Source organism: Zosterops lateralis (assembly GCF_965231275.1).
Source record: "Zosterops lateralis genome assembly, chromosome: 3".
NCBI lineage: Eukaryota > Metazoa > Chordata > Aves > Passeriformes > Zosteropidae > Zosterops > Zosterops lateralis.
This window is the reverse complement of record NC_139764.1, coordinates 76,843,212-76,860,562: the sequence shown is the minus strand read 5'-3', so window position 1 is coordinate 76,860,562 and position 17,351 is coordinate 76,843,212. Positions and strand designations below refer to the sequence as shown.

The 17,351-nt window shown below is 42.3% G+C and overlaps 1 protein-coding gene across 3 annotated transcripts in view; it reads right to left on the bottom strand.

The window, feature by feature from the left end:
- The window catches only part of BACH2 (BTB domain and CNC homolog 2), a 181,094-nt gene that overhangs the window by 161,919 nt on the left and 1,824 nt on the right, over positions 1-17,351 (bottom strand). The window lies entirely within an intron of this gene.

The window sequence follows — 17,351 nt, the reverse complement described above, 5'->3', positions numbered from 1 at the left end:
CCAGCCCTCTGTCCCCACATGTCCTGCCCATCCCCTCCATACCTTGGTCAAAGTAGCAGAGCAAATGACGTGGATGGTTTCAGAGTGGCTGTAAAGCATGCAGGACTTATTCAGTGGGACCTGACAACCAGGAGTCCCTTCTCCAGCCCAGGTGAGCCACCACAGAGTAGTGGCATGGGTTCCCTGAACCACTGGAGGGCCTGCCAAACTCAGCCTCTGCTCCAGCACAACATTCCTCTGCCCCAGGGAAATAATTTCCCCTACAGTGATTCAGTGATTTACAGCTACCCCCACCTCCTTGGTGAATGCAACACACACAGGCACATGGTCTGCAGCTGCAAAGACGAACCCCAGGGGAGGCAGAGTGATTGATGTGCCATATACAGCCTGCCACCAGTTGAGAAAGTTCCCATCTGAAAGGATAAATTGCTTATCTTCAGTGTCAGAAGTTCCTCACACTGTCTTAGATGAAGGATGTCTAAGCCAAACCCCTCCCTCTTGATAAAATTCACACAGATCCATAGAGGAAAAACTTGTTTCTCATGTGAGTACCAGGAACCATGTGCTTTTACCTGGTGTTTCTCCTTTTTTGATGACAGAGAAAGGTAGGTGAAGGGTGCTTCTTCTTGTGGCCAGTGTTTCAGTGTCATCACAGCAGCTGCAGTGACTGGGACCACAAGCCTGCTGTGCATGGGGGCCAGCCTGGGGTGGAAACCTGACTCTCCCTGAGCAGTAAGTACTGTGGCCAGACTCCTGATACCCAAATGAACCTCTTCTTGATTAGGCCAAAAACTCCAGTATAATGCTGCTCCCCATCTAAAGCAGATCCTGTTTTCAATGATGGTGTTATGTGTTACAGGAATTGTTTTGAACCAAAGCAGAGAACAAAATGAGTGATGGTGGGAATGGGACAGAAAAGCTGTACGAGTAGTGGAGTGCATCCTCACAGCCAAGGAGAGACGGGCTCAGGAGAGACTACTGATGAGAATGCCAACCAGACAGAAATGAAATAAAAAGCTAGGTCACTGAGACTACTAAATGCCAAGAGGCACAAAAAAACATATGCAGAAAAGCTCATTAATCATAAAATACCCTCCTGTGCCTTGCATTGGGGGATCCAAAATAAACACTGCGAGCTTTAAACTCTTTTCAAGAAATTACACCGAACGACATGAATTCTGGATGTGTCCATGTTTGGGTTTCTAGGCAATAAGATTTCAGTATAAGTCTATCCCATGCCAGGTACTAGTTTTAAAATGGAAGTCAGACCTCCTTGACATGCGATGGTGGGAGGTCTGAGATACTGCACATGACCAAATAAGTCTACTTCTCTGAAGACACTGTGGGATTCCCCCCCACACTTATATGAGAAGCAGCTGCTTCTTTTCAGTGGTGGTGTTCGTGTGTTTTTAATGTAAACGCATTTCCCCTTCTCCAGAAAATGTTCCCAGGGTATTGTGGCACCCTGAGGGTAAGTCCTGCGTGGCATCTTGCTTGAAAGGAAAACTGAAGTTTTCTCCTGCAGAGAACTAAGGAGACTCCATAGCCAGGGTCCTCCCAGAGAAGAGGAGCAATACAGTGCCAGAGGAAAGCAGAGGCCGGGAGCTGAGAACTGACCCCAGGATTTCCAATCTTCTTACTTAGGAACAATGCTGCACTAGCACAATACATGTCTGCAGGTTTGAGATGTGCAAACAAGGCCTCTACAACTAAACACTAAAGTAAACTATGGTGAACAATCTAAAAATGAGGACCCAAGTACATCAGGCTTTTGGAAAACTGCTCAACAGGGACAGCTCATTAAACAAGGTCCAATTTTAGGAATAACTGTCATATAAGGGTGTAAGAACAGTTTTCTCTTTCACTTTTGCCATTAATGGAGACTCTATGTGGAAGGTCATTTTTGCTGAGGACCAAATGACATTGCTGCAGACTGAGAAGAGTAAACAAAACTGGAGAGTGGAGACCCTACTGTGCATTACCTGCAGCAACTCCAGCTTAACACATGTCCATCCTCTGACTCCTCGACCTCCTTGATCTTCTCTACTGCAATACACTGATCCCTTACTTTTACCACTTATGAGAAACATGGCTAAATGACTGAGTTTGAAATGTCTCTGAAGAAAGTGGTCTTTTTATTTTTCTCTAACCTGAACATTTCATGGACAGGGGTTTCACTAGAATCACAGAATTGCTTAGCTTGGAAAAGACCTCAAGTCCAAACATTCACCTGGCATTGACAAGTCCAACAGTAAATAATCATGTTCCTAAATGCCATATATACATATCTTTTAAATACCTCAAGACACAGAGCCCACCACTGCCCTGGGCAGCCTTTTCCAATGCTTGACAGCCCTTTCCATGAAGAATTTTTCCTAATATCAAATCTATACCTTCTCTGATGCAATTTGAGGCCATTTCCTCTTGTCTTACTGCTTTTTACCTGGGAGAAGACTGACCCCCACCTGTTTACAATCTCCTTTCAAGGAGGTGTAGACAGCAATAAAGGCCTTCCTGAGCCTCCAGGCTGAACAATCTCAGCTGCTCCTCCTAAGACATGTATTTCAGATCAGCTTTGTTGCCTTTCTGTGGAGACACTTTGGCACCACAAACAAGACCTTCTTGTCGTGAGGGTCCCAAAACTAAATGCAGTATTCAAGGTGTGGCCTCACCAGTGCCAAGCACAGGGAGACAATCACTCACCCAGACCTGCCTTTAACAGCTATTCTGATGCAAGTGGATGTATAGTAAATGGTTGCAGATAGGAAAGGGTAAGCCAGGAGTCTTGAGATGAAAACTTGGCAGTCCTCTGGAGAAGCCCCAGATGAATCCATACTTTCAGCTCAAGCTACCAGCTATACATGGCTGCAGAGCCATGAGATTTTGACTTAGCCAGATGGGAATACAGCTGCCCTATCTATCGCTTTACAGCAGCAAGGTGTGCCACAGTGCCAGCAGAAGAGCAATGTGTGTGATGCTCTTTCCTCCAGCTGCTGTGTAAGGCATGGACCAGTGTCCTCTGACCAAAGAAGCACAGTGCAAAAAGGTGGAAGGGCTTTTCTTTCCTTGCTGGAAACCTATCAGAACAATAAGCACCTCACAAAGAGCACCACAGAACTTAGCATGCTCATTGCTGATGTCTGCAGTGCCACAATTCTGGCTCCTAGTGCCTTGTCCATGTGTATTTCAGATTGGGCAAGGGAAATACCTTTATTTAAGCGACTAATTCAGTTATCATAATAGGCATGTTCTCTGTTCACCATAAACCTCCTTTGTATCTGGTGAGCGCATCTGGGAAGAGAGGGAGTAAAGGGAGGAAGATATTCTGCATTTACGTTTCCATTAACTTAGCATGAGAAACAGATCAAATGTTCATTTTTTCCGTGTTCCAGGACACTTCTTCCAGACACTATAGTTTCTCAGATACCAGCATCTCCTTCACCTACATATTCACACTAATCCATATAAAACTATGAGTCATTACACGAAGTTCCATCCAGCCATTCATCCTTTGGGGGAGGAGGAGGAGAGGGAAAATTAAGAGCTGTTTCCAATTTAATTGGCAGACTTTACATTTTTGTTCTGCTTCCATTGGAAACTGTGGTGCTAATTTTTCTACCACAGCTTGCAACCACGGTGAGATCTCAATCTGCTTCATTTACATCTACCAGGAGGACTGCTAAAAAAATAATATAAATCAGAACCGTATTTGCCGTGCCTCTGGTCAGTGGGAAAGTTCTATGTGCTGAAATAACTCTTGCGTTATTTCAGGGAGTCAAATGTTTTAAAGCTCCCTGCAACTGCTAAGTGACTTTTTCAGCTGCTCAAGCCTTGGTGTGGTATTCTTGACAGCACAATACCTTCTGAACTCATTTTGAAAAAGAAAAGTACCATGGATTGACTCACAGTGCTCTGCAGCATACCTTTGACTTTATACCATAAAGCACATTTATGCCCCACCCTATCTTTTTATGATACCTTCTAGTCAAAAATATGGTTTCCTGTAAGCAAGCAGCTCTTTTTGGGGCTAATTTTGAAGTGAGGATACTTAGGAAGCAGCTAATTAGAACAGGTATGTGGTTTTAGTTCTTACATTATCTACTTTGACACAGGAGTTTTAATTATGTGTTTCCCTTTCCATTGTGACAGAGTACTGGACCTTGACTGTCTTTTCATTTTTTACTCTTTGTATAATCCCTGATTTCATTTCTCAGATGCTTCTTGGCTTTGCACCTTTTTCTTCCTCATTTCCTAATCCAAGGATTCCAGCCTGGCAGCTGCACATAACATTTATGATTATTTCAACTCAACCTCCCTTGTCTTGTTCCTTTTTGCACACAGCCCTTAAATCACAGACTTTCCCGTACAAGCAATTCAGGGGCCATTCCCACTGACCGTATTACCCAAGAGCCATGAGTGGTCCATCAGTGCAGGGACCATCCATCACCCTGCAGTGCTGAGTTGGGTTAATTCCACAGGTGTCGCTGAGCTCCCAGGACCATCAGCAGGTACCACTGAGCAGCAGATCCTTTCGTAGAGGACTGGAACCATCTACTTGAGCTGCTCCTGGAGCTCCTGCAGTGCTCAAGGACATTTGGGACACCTGATCTATACATGGATTTTGGTAAGTGGATTGCTGGGTTACAAAGAATGGCAAAGCAAATAATATGCAAAAGACACCAAATCAGCACTTTTCTGCAGGAGATAAGCTAAAGCCAAACTGCCATGAGACTTTCAGCTTCTTTTCCCAAACTAAAATCAGTTTATTTTGTGTTACTTTGCTGATGATTCACGGATCCTGCTACATCTTTGTGGAACATGAGATTTCCCTGCACTTACTCCTTTTCAAAACGTGTATCATCAAGCCTTAAGGTTGAGTATCAACATTTTCTAAAGCATCAAACATGCAGAGGAGAACTACTGTTGGGTCCTTCAACAGCCATCGCAGTTGAGAAGGAGATAGGAGGTGGCTCAAACATCAGAAAGACTGCTCTGCACCTCTGATATCTAATTAGCTACAACTGACAGTTCAACTTGCTCAAGCTCCACTGGAGCAGAGTATCTGGAGCTCCTGTCAACTGAGCTGATGCCAAATATTCCAGGTATCTTCATAGGAACACACTTTTCTTCATGACAAAAAAAAAAAAAAAGGAGGAGGAGTGTGGAAACTACATCCTGCTCCATGACAGTTCAGGACATGAAGAAAAAAAGAGCGAAAAAAGGAATTGCAGGCACCAAAGCAGAACCACCTGCTAAGAAAGAAGTGTTACATCAAGCAAGGTGTGCATGTGTAGGTCTGCTCCCTTCCATTTCCACCTCCTGCCTAACCTAGCACATGCAATTGTATCCAGTGTAGCTTGCTGGGCTATAGCATTTCATCTGAAATGTAAGAGGATACAAATTACATATGCAATATGAATGCAATACATTCAACAAATATTCAACAAGGCATTAAGAGGCAACTGAACAGCTCAGGAAAATTACAAGCCCACAAGTAAAAACTTTGAAATCACAAGGAAACAAATCTGTACTTGCAAATGTTAACACCAAGTTTCGTGGGGTACGGCTGCAAAAGGAAGGCATCTCATCTATAGAGAGACTGTTTCCTCACACACTCCAAGTATTTAAGCTTTGTTTTTCTTTTGTTTTAAGGCTCTCCAACAGTTTGTATTAGGCATTTAAAACTTACAAGCCATGAAATTTAGTCTCAAAAAGCGATCCTTGAAAGGCAAAAATGCATACTTTTAGCTGATGAGTAATCAGGGAAAACTTTCATTTCTCTTTTAAAAATGAAGTTAGGCTTCTTGCCCCCTAAAAATTATGGAAACTTTTAAAGGCAGAAAATGCCACGAAGGAAAAAAAAAAGAGAAAAGAAAAAATGCAACACTAGATAATTTTAAACCCTTCGCATACCTAAAAAGGGCATATTAAACCACAACCTTAGTCATAAACCTCCAGCAAGCGCAAAGACGAAGTACCGCGGGTGCGACATGCAGCCACTTGGCTGCCAGCAAGGAGCGCACAACACACGCCAAAGGAAATGGGTGTCATACCTCGCCTGCCTCCAGCATCTCCTCCTCCCCTCCCCACCCTCTCGACCACCTGTAGCAGCCTCAGAGGAAGCAGACATGCTCCCACATACTTTCCAGCTATGCCGTGCCAGCCACAAAGTACGCGCGCAGCCAGCGACACGTGTGAAAATACATATGTGGAGTACCAGCATTGGGTCTCTCTGCAATGATTAACCTCCTCTGCAAGCAAGACAAAATTACTTTCTCATTCTTTAATTTAAAAACAAACCAGAAAAGCAGACCAAGGAGCAAAAGAGAACCCCTCCATCACATTCGTGCCCTTTCCCCTTCTCCCCCGCATGCACACCTACCCACACCTACACTGTGCTGGAAAAAGGTTGTAAGCATGGCATAACCACTATTGTGTCCTAGGTACAGAGAGTTGTGGTTTTGAGATTAAACACACAGTAAAAAAATTTACCCTTTTTACCAGAATTTTCCATAAGCAATTGAACATTAGCTAGGAAAATAAATTAGAGAAATGTTGAAATTTCCTCTCATGCTCAGATGCGGCTATATGGTTGAGATCGCTCCCCGTGATAACCTAAAATTAGGGCAAAAAGGACACACACCAAGTGCCTGAGAGAAGATGCCTGGCAATGGGGACCATGCTACTGGGGACACTGGGAACTGGTGCCAGGGCAGCACGATCTGGTCTGGGGGCTCTCCTTGCAGGTGCCAGAAGGACACCCTGCCTCTACCAGCTTCAAATACACTGCTATAGGCATCTTTTCATCAGTGGTCAGTCTTTAAGGGAAAGAAAAAAAAATATCAAATGGAGAAAAAAAAATTAAAAAAAAATGTGACATCCCCACTCCCCTGAAAAACCCAGCAGCCACAGAGAAAGAAGTTTTACCCCTGTAAGCCCCAAAGAAGAAAGAAGCAGAAAAAAGATGCAGGGAAAGCAATTCATTTTCCAAAGATCCTCTGGAAACTGTTGGGGTGCTTTGCCTATTCTGCAACAATGATCTCTCTTTGAGACATCTCATCTTTACATGGGTCCCACTGGGGAAGGGACCCATGGGTGGGGAGGGAGCTAAAAATAAAGAAAAAAAAAACACTGAAAAACTATTTGTAAACTGTTTCACCTCAGCGAACCCTTCAACTCGCGGTTTCTCTAACTGACTGCACAGCACACCTGCAGAGCAAGTTGGGGCAGGAGACACCCCTCCATAAATACCCGGGAGATCCCTCACCAGGCTGTGCCTCCTCTGGCACCTCTCTGTGCAGGACAACAGCAACAGGTGCCCATCTTCCTGGGAGCAACCTAAACTTTACATTCAAGCAACAAATGGAAGGTGGGCAGGGGACAAACCCACATAAATATATAAGTATTTCCTCAGATAAAAATGCCTTGAATACAATTTCAGCTTTGCAATAGTCAACACTGCCCTTATCTGGGTTTCAGCACATACAAGATCTCAGGCACCTGGTCATCCCTCCTTCACCCCACCACCTTTGACTAGCCAAAGAAAGCAGTTGTGTCAGGTGTCACTAAGTACAGCTGTAAATCCTGCAGCCTTCTCTGCCCCATCCAGGTGACCTGCAACCTGAAGTGCCAAATCCGGCAATTAAGCTATCCCTCAAACCCTGCAGAGTCCCATGAAAGCCAGATGCCCATCTCCTCCAACATCAGTTCAGCGCTCTGGGTCTGCAGCCCAGCATTGACTGCTGGACATCTGGAGCAAAAGGCTGGGAGCAAAGACATGCTTTCTCACAGTTCTGGTTTACTCACAGTCCAACAAAAGGGCACTAATTCTCACCTCTGGGCAGACTACTACTTTAAAGAAACAAACAAAAAACCACCAAGCAAATCCCAAACCACCTTCAGGCAGTGAATCAGCCATTGCTTGAGTCACACATGCACAGCATGCGCCAAACTCAACTGCACCACCAAGAGCCTTTGAGCTAAGAGCTGCACCACCAACCTCAGCCTTTGCTCTTCTCTGCCTGCCCACCCCCACCTTCACCCCAAAACTAGCAAGGAGCTTCTTCACAACACTCTGAAGGTTTAAATCAGAAATATGCAAGCAATGCTAGTGTGGGCATAGACATCCTGGGGGGGAGGCAGTGGGGGCGTGCATTAACTAACACTGCTGATGCTGGAAAATGTGCAGGTAACCGGTAAATCCCAAAGGGTAGTGTTCAAATAAGCATCCCCAGTATGTCTGCTTGTCCAAAGCTTCACCAAACCATCAAAACTTGTTGAGATGCAAAGTAAAATTGGGAGGGAAAACCTTTCAGAAGCCCTAATTCTTCACACTGGAACATGGTTATGGCGATATTTTCAGTATCTACATGGAATGGAATTGGATTCTAGGAATCCAGTCTGGGAAAATGGATGTTCTTCTACCTTTTCCTCAAGACCAAATTATTTTTTTATTCTGACAACAGCTGAGCACAACAGAACTCTGCTACAGCCCCATCATGCTGCAGACTACCGACCCTATAGCCAAAGGTTAGTCTTTCCTCTCCAACAATTTTGGCATTGCTTATTTACAGAACGGCAACACAGGGAAATCCCTAAAACCACCAGTACTAAAGGACAATCATAGAGAAGACAACTTCACTGCAACAAATAGACTGTGAGTGATGGGGGAGGACAACAGGCACTTGGGGAAGGAACAAGGCAAAGAGTGGGGCCAAGCAAACCACTTCTGGCATTCATGTTTACCACTGCCGCTTTGCCCAACCCTCCTGCACATACACACCCTCTACAGAGCACTCAAGTCTCATCTGCACTTTGAATTCCTCTGCTGCTGCATGTAGCAGTCAGCTATTTCATGCTATTTTAGAGCAGATGGTAAAGACTTTGGTTCTATAAAGTTCTCCTATGACATTACTGACCTTGTTTCTCTTTACACTACTCCAGTTTCCATAAGAAAAAAAAAAAAGTAGTTAAATTCTCAAGTGATTCAATCAAATATTGTGTTCATCTTCAGAATTAACTGACATCACTTTGAGATCAAAATATCTACCCCACTGCTAGAGAAAGACTTTAAAGCTGTAAGTCCTATACAGATAACGGTTCAACAGCACAATATTTTTTCACTACCAAAAGTCATCATGAAAAGCGCCAGAAATATTTGTAGCAGGCAGCTAATACGAATTACTACTTTTCTTGCAAGCTATTTTCACTAAATTAGCCTTGATAGCATCACAATTTGTTGAAGTAGGAAATAATAGAAATTAACAAGCCATGACAATCTGGGGAGGGAAAAAGAACTGTAGAGGCAATATTTACCCCTTCAAAGTGGTATTTGGGAAGAAAAAGAAGAAGCATTACACTGGGTAAATAATACACTGCGGGTTTGCTTGTACTTGTGCACTGCAATTGCAACTTTGTTTTGCTTTAGTAACTGGGGCTAGTCAAAACAACTGGATTGTAGCTGTACAACACTGCATGCCAGACCTTACTTTGATCTCACAAAATGGTAAAAACACTTTAGAGAAAGTTTAGAGATGATCTGAATGATACTCACAGCTTTTTAAGCTTGGAATTTGCTGGTTGGTGCATTAAGCATTACTCACTTTCTGAACAAAGTGGAAAGTTAACACAAATTGGCAGATGACTAACTGTCCAAGAAAGAGATTACTGAATGAATCACTGACTCTACTTTTAGTCTAATAATAAGACAAATGAAGAGGACCAAGAAGGGGGAAAAGACAAACAAAAAACATTTCCTTGCAAAGTGTTTAAATTTGCATTGCCCATGAATTTCCAGCTATAACGAGCTATGCATATATTTCATAATTTACCATGAGTTTTACATTGGGGTTAGCTTCTTGACAAGCCTCATGATTACTTCACAGCATCACTTAATTTGGATTTCTGTAAGAACTCCGCTCCACACTTTCCCTTGGTACACATTTAATAAGTTACAGGAACAAATTAAGGGATTGGAAATGAAGTTAAATTGCTGAGTTGAGTCACAAGCACTTGGCAGGGTACAGGTTCCACACACAAAAGTACCTCAGGCACAGAAGAAGAACCTGAAGCAGAATTTAGGTTTCCCAGCTCAAGAAGAGGACCTAACCAAAAGCTTCCTGACTTGTTTTTGCATTTTTGCTACTCAGGTTCTGGTGAAAAGTTTGCCTAACGCAAAACCAGCATTCAGCTTTGCAGAAAATCACCCCGGGGTGCTGATCAAGAACACAGGAAAGGGGCAGCAGTGCTATCCCCTTCCCCAACAACAGTTGCTCCAGCAGCCTGGTGAGGTGAGGCTACAGACACCAAATCTAGGAGATCTGGGTTGGCCCCTCAGCAACCTGCACACTCACTGCTCCCCCTTGTCTTTCCCACACTAGCTCTGCTGCTCTTTGGACCTGTGGTCTTACTCATCAAATTGCCTAAGAAAATTAGCCAGGGTTAAGAAAATGGTAAACTGATGTGTACTAGGTCAAAAAGCTGAATCAGCTCAGCAAAGCACAACAAGCACATGGTCAACCAGGACCTTCTGCTTCCACCCAGTGGCACAAGGTGCTACCAGCTCTCAATTTCATCCTCTCATTTTGAAGGACGAAATTAGACTCCCTCCCTCACCTGAGTAAATTCAAGTCACTCAGGTCATCTGCTGAACCTGTTACTCAACATTGCTTGCCATCATCCCCAGAGTGATAAAAGGTTGTGAGAAGATCCAAGGGTTTAGGAATGCAGCCACATGGTTCAAAAAATTCTCCACAGTCACCAGGTCTACTCAACTCTTCATATGTAACAGATTTAAAATTCTCAAGAGCTCATCACATCTGGGAGATAAGTGACATGACCAGGTTGCATGAGGCCAGAAGCCAGAATCAGGTAGGAATTAAAATAGTTACAGAATCACAGAATAGTTTGGGTCAGAAGGACTTTCCAGATCACTTAGTTCCAAACCCCCTGTCATGGCTAGGGATGCCTTCCAGTGGACCACGTTGCTCTAAGTTCCATCCAACTTGTCCTTGAACACTTTCAGGTTTGGGGCATCCACATTTCTTTCGGTAATCTGTTCCAGTGCCTCTCCATCTTCACAATAAATAATTTCTTTCCAATATCTAATCTAACCTTACCCTCTTTCAGTTACTTGAATATTTGCAGGAGATAGTACTTCTGCATTTTATTAACACTGGAGACTCATTTGATTGAGTGCTGCTTTCCTCTAACTTTTTTCAACTGTCTTTTGCAGACAGAAACTGTAAATAAATATCTCAAACCTCTCATGCCCCAGGAAATAAGTTCCTACTGCCAAGCTATAGGTTAAGCTAGGCACAGGTTGCTACTGGTTTTCTGCAGAGCCACCACATTGCCAGACCAAGACAAGAACAACCTTCAGGAGATGGGGCACAATGCAGTGACGGTCAGTGCACTTTGAGGACCAGATGCCCCATCACCAGCTCCAAGTCTTTTAACAAGGTTGGTTTAATTTGATGCATTATCCAGGTTCTTGACAGACTCCATAGCAAATGTAACATGCACATAACTAACCCTACACGTAGACAGTAATTTCCTGCCAATTTAGTTCTCAGAGTTGGCCCCCTGTGGGATGAGGTGACAGGGCAAGCAAAGGCAAGGAGAGGAGATGCTGAGCAGAATCACAGCCCTGAATTTGGCAGCAACACTGACAGCTGCCCTTCACAGGTCCAGTCCTCAGTGATTTTGGACACAAATCCCATTTCAGAGTCAGGAACTCAAAACATCAATGAGATTTAGACACATTATTCATTTGCCATGATCCAACTCTCACGACACTTCTGATGGCATGATTTTCTAAAGACAAGACAAACTCAAGAGTGCTCAATCTATATTCTCTTGAACTCTGAATGACCATGGACACCTTATTTTGCAGTCTTTACCAATTATTCTTCTGTGAGCTTCAGCAATAATTGCCCCTAAATAAATCTTTTAAATTGGAATTTGGCCTTTTATGCTATATCCATCTGAAAATAATAAAACCTGTCTTACTGTTGCCACGTAATAAACAATTGGATTTCCACATGTTGCAAAGTTTTATTTTCACAGGTTTCTGCACCTCTATTTTCAGTGCACTCCCAGTTAGAGGCTACAAAACAAAGATTCTCCATCACAGTCTGGTTACACAAGAAACTAACAAACACATCCAAGGTATATCAGCACAACCCAAACCAACTACATTAATATATATAAATATTTAGTAGTAAGAGAAGCCTGCTGACAATGAGGGAGCTGGGATAAGTCTAGATGTTCTGTGTGGATTTTGTTAAAAACACACACTCTGCTTTTAAAATAGAATAATAAGAAAAAAATAATCATCATATCCTTATAAGGAATAACTTACTAGTATAAATTTTGCAACAAAAGAGAAAGTAAACATGGAAGCTTCATAAATGAGGGAATTTTCACTCTAACAGGGAAGAAAATACTAGCTCTGCCTCATGAAAAGCCTTTAAACCTTGTAACAAACACAGGCAACTTGAAAACAGCAACACTAAATAATGCAGCAGACCAGGAGACACTGATTGGACTACCATTGAAAGTACACTACCTTGAATAAGAGAATTAAAATTTGATATATTGTAACACCATAAAGGGCACGGTCTGTTTGTATGAAAACAAAATAACCTCACATTCTACAAGGCACACTTTCAAACAAAAAGCAGAATGTGCTATGCTTGTGCAGAGGTTGCTTCGCTGCATTGAACACAGCGCAGAAACTTTACAAAAAGGTAAACGGCTAAAAAGATTTGAAAACTATTACTTTTTAAGAGACAGAGAAAAATAAAACAATTTAACAGATCACTTTCTGATTTGCACTTTTTTCAGTATCACTTTCAGTACTGGAAGACATGTGCTTCCGTCGAGGTAGTGACAGACACATCCTACAGTTGTCATTTATGTTTCAACTCCTATTTTCTGTTTACTTTCCTCTCTAGATCCTCTGACCCTCAGCTGAAACAGCAATACACGTCACTCAGCAGTCTCATTGTCCCTCTCTTCACCAGATTGGAAAAGAGGTAGAGAAGAGCAGCTCGGAAAGAGGAGGTAGTGTGCCAAGTCTTCCCCCAGTCAACATAAATACATTATATTTTCCAGATGCGCATCTCTGACATCGAGGCTAAGGATCGGCAATAATCTACAGTGAAATGGAAAACACTGAGAAGACAGAAGAAGGGATGACTTTTGCACTGCAAGTAGTGGTATTAGTAGGTTTTCTTTGGAGGGTACAAGATCTTTCACTGCTGCATAGCAAATCACTAAATCTTCCATAAGTTTTTAAAAAAATCTCAAAGTAATATTTTCCAACCTTTCACTAAGAGTAGGGGCCAAAACCACACGTTGTAAAGGTCTTCCACAGTTTTATTATTAGAAGTAGAAACCCTACTGATACTGATGAGTCATTTGTATTGGCGGAAACCAAGAACACCCATTTTCTTCATGTGTTATAAAGCTCTCAGTGTGGTTTTCTATTAATTACTGGTCAAAGGAGCTGACTAAAAACAAAACAAGTGACATGAACTCACCTTGTTATTAAACTCTGCTTTATAGCAGCTGATTTTATTTATCACACTTTCAAAGACTGCTTATTTTTCACCCCATTCCATTTTCACCCACAAGAAGAAAAATACACAAAAGACAACTACGAATCTAAATTTCCTCACAGTAAATCCAGAACTGCAGATGGCTAATTCACTCCACTTCTGCAAAGGCTTTTGTGATCAGCTAAGAAAGAAAGAAGAAAGGAGGGAAGAAAAAAAAAAAAAAACACAACAAGAAGATCAGTTAAAAATCATCAGTCAGCAGCAGCTATCATTTTAGAATCCTTATGAGTAATCAGAATAGAGTCTGTAAATAAAGACGCAGTTGTACGAGAGCGTGAGCAGATGAAGGAATCCTTTCATGCTAGCAGCCAGCGATATTGCCACACAGGAGGTAAGAATGAGGCTAGGAAGTTGCAAAATTTTGAAAAATAAAGATAGCTAAAACCAGGCTTTTTAAAGTTTAATCATAATTCCTTGCTGGCTTTAAAGAAGATTTATGCCATAAAAAGGGGTGGAAGGCAGGAGACTCCACAGCACAGCTTGCATTTGGAAAGGGAAAACACAATTCATAGGCTAGACTTGCCATGCCCAAATTTGGAACAATGCTCAGGGAGATTTTTTGGTAACATCCCAGTCACAAAAAGAAAAAAAAAAAAATCAAACCCTACGTAAACAACAAAAACAAAAAACCTCCAACAAACCACCCAACACCAACAAAAACACCTAAACCCCAGAGGTTCAGTTTGCTGATCAGTAGCATCAGAATGCACTTGGGGCGCAACCTCTGCAACAGCACAGTGAACTTCCACTTCACCCTCCGCACCTAGAGGAATGGCAGCCTGGCAGTGTGTTTTGATGTTGCTGGGGAAGAAAACCACAGCAAAGCAGTGACCGGAGAACCGAAAATAACCTTTGAACAGCGGCTCGGCACTGCCGGTCTCTCTGCCCGCGCCTCCCATTGTGGATAGTTTATAGCCAGGGTAGCTCCAAGCTGCACCAGACACGTGAGTCAGCAAGAGCGGCTCGTAGGAAACTGCTGACATGTTCAATTGCTCTCACACACACCGAACACACCTACCCGCTAAATAAAAAACAGCCTGCATGCAAATCGGGGTGAAGGAACACCTCCACACCTACAGTTCCTGTTTTCCTAGTTCAGGTTTAAATTTTAAAGCGATCACTAAAGAAAGAATAGGGGAAAAAAAAGGCAAAAAAAAAAAAAAAAAAAAAAAAAGCCCTCAGTGAATGTCAGCTATAATAAGTAGCCGTGATTAAGTCTCAAGGGTCATTTTGTTTATTTAAGCTGCTTTTCCTCTTTTCAAAAAACAAAATTGCTGCACAGCCCAGAAGCTGCGTGGTGACAGGCAGCAAACAGTTCCTGTTTTTCTTAGTGGGGAGACTCCTTTTGAACCTGTGCACCAAACCCCATCTACCCCTCACAGCCCGGCTGATTGTTTTCAACACTCAGGAGAAGAAAAAAAAAAAAGCTTCAGGGTTTTATTTTAACTCCTACTACAGATAAACTGGAAATTCCCATGTTTTTGTTCCTAATAGCTTTTCAAGCATCTTGTTCAGTTGAAATAGTAAAGACAGTTGTATGCAAATGATAGGTCTTAGGAATAAATCTGGGAGGATCTGACCATTTTAGGTCATCTTTCAAACTAAAAGGCATAGTTCAGGTCCCCGTGTCTCTCGCCCCTGCAACCACCACCTGCACCACCTCCTCCTTCTCCGTTTCCTTTGAGGCACTGAGTCCAAAATGTCCCAGCTGACTCTGAGGGCAGGTTTGCACCAGCAGGTGTGAACAGCAAAGGGGGAGCAGACACAGAAGCCACGGAGGGCTGAGGGGTTACACACAGAGGAGGCTGTGTGCCTGGTGGCCCCCCCACCCACACAGGAGCTGCAGTTCAGCCCCCACTGTATTAGGAGCTTTTTTACAGACAGTCTTTTTCAAGCTAAACAGGGACACATCTATTGATCTGCTGAGATGCCAGTGCAGCACAGGTGGTGTTCTTCAGATTGTAGCTGTGGCTCCTTCTGCATGAAGATCAATACAATCGAGCTGAGGAGTCTTCTGAGCCCAATTTTTGACAGATCAAAGTTCTGCCGCACATGTAAACTCTTAGCACGAGGGCTTTCCCGAACTTATTCCCTCGTTCCTTTTTATTTGCCTGTTCTGAACATGTGGTTGCTCTTTGATCATTAGTTCTAGTAACTCAGAAGATGCAAGTCCATCACTGGTCATAGAGGCAGTATTTGTATACATTCCTCTGCTAGCCTGCTTTAAAATTGTAATTCATAGTCTAAGCGTGGCATAGTATGCAGTGCTCTTTTCAACCCACTACAAAGATGTTTCTGCCTATCTAAAAAGCAAGATGAGCACATTGCAACTCAGCTGGCTATATTCACACATTTTACATCTTCTTGATGCAAGCTTCAAATAAATGTGTAATATTCAGACAGCTGCCAAGGTTAGTATCTTTTGGCTGAATCTAAAGGAATGATGACTGTTTTTTGTAACAACCTGAATGAGTACTTTGAGCACTATTCCGGAAATCCTGCGGGAGTTACTGGGAGTAGAACTCTACTGCCCATTCATCTACTACAACAAAATCATTTGGGCACCTGCTCAAATATCAGGATCAGAACAACACTCTTTACACATTCTCTTAAAGCATTTGTAGCCCGCAGGAACACTGAAAGCAGCAGGAGTAACTCAGAGAAAGCATGAAGTTTAAACCTGAATTTTCTTCAACACATCAATGGAATGATTAGTGTGTTTTCCCTAACAGCTCAGCTCAGAAAACCCTTATACGCAAGGATCACACCCAAAATGAACCGAGCTGAAAATTCAGACCCAGAGGTGAAAGAAGCACACATGCCTTCAAATCTAAGTCAGACCTGCTCAACATTACAGGTACATTCTTAGTGTAAACTAAGAAGCCATTCAGAAAGTATTCCTTTGAGTAAAAAAGCATATACATTTTGATTTGAATATATAAACCATGTTCATACCACCTAAATTAAACCCACAAGAGACTCTGTTCATGCCATACAATAAATGCTATTCAATTTTACCAACTGTTTATTACATAAAAATGTCATTACTACTGAAAAGATTACTTTGCATATATTAATGTTACACATCTCATTTTTTCAGCTTAGTGCCAGAAACCTCTCTTTGCTATGGGGTCTGAGAAGTCTTCTCTTTATCGGTGCATATGTGAAGTCCTACCCAAAAAGAATGTCACAAGCACACAATGACAATATGTCTATTTATACTCTTAAAAATAAAACACATTGACTTTTTTCCACAACGCCTTTAGACAAAACTTGAAAGAAAATAATTGGCAATCATACTGCAACCTCATTAAGAAAAAATGGCACTTCAGACTGAAAAATCAAGCAACGAAAGTTTTAAAATAAGCAAAGGCAAGCAACTTCTGTCACATATTCCACACTTCACACCATCCATACAGCGTTTTATTTTCAGCTCTCTTTGTCTTTTATTATGCATTGCAGAAAGAGATATGTAAGATTGATATATATTATGGAGATTTTATTATTTCAATGCATATTTGAAGACTTCTCCAATGTCAAAGATTTACCAAAATCTCCTCATAAAGTCACATTTTATGCCTGATTTCCCATCCTGCCCAACACAAAAGAGCAAACAGTCAATGTTTTCTTGCTGCAAAATGAATGACTGAAAGCCAAGAGGAAAAGAGAGGAAAGCATCCCACCTACATCACCAGACCAATCTGCCAGCATGCACATTACTACCAACAG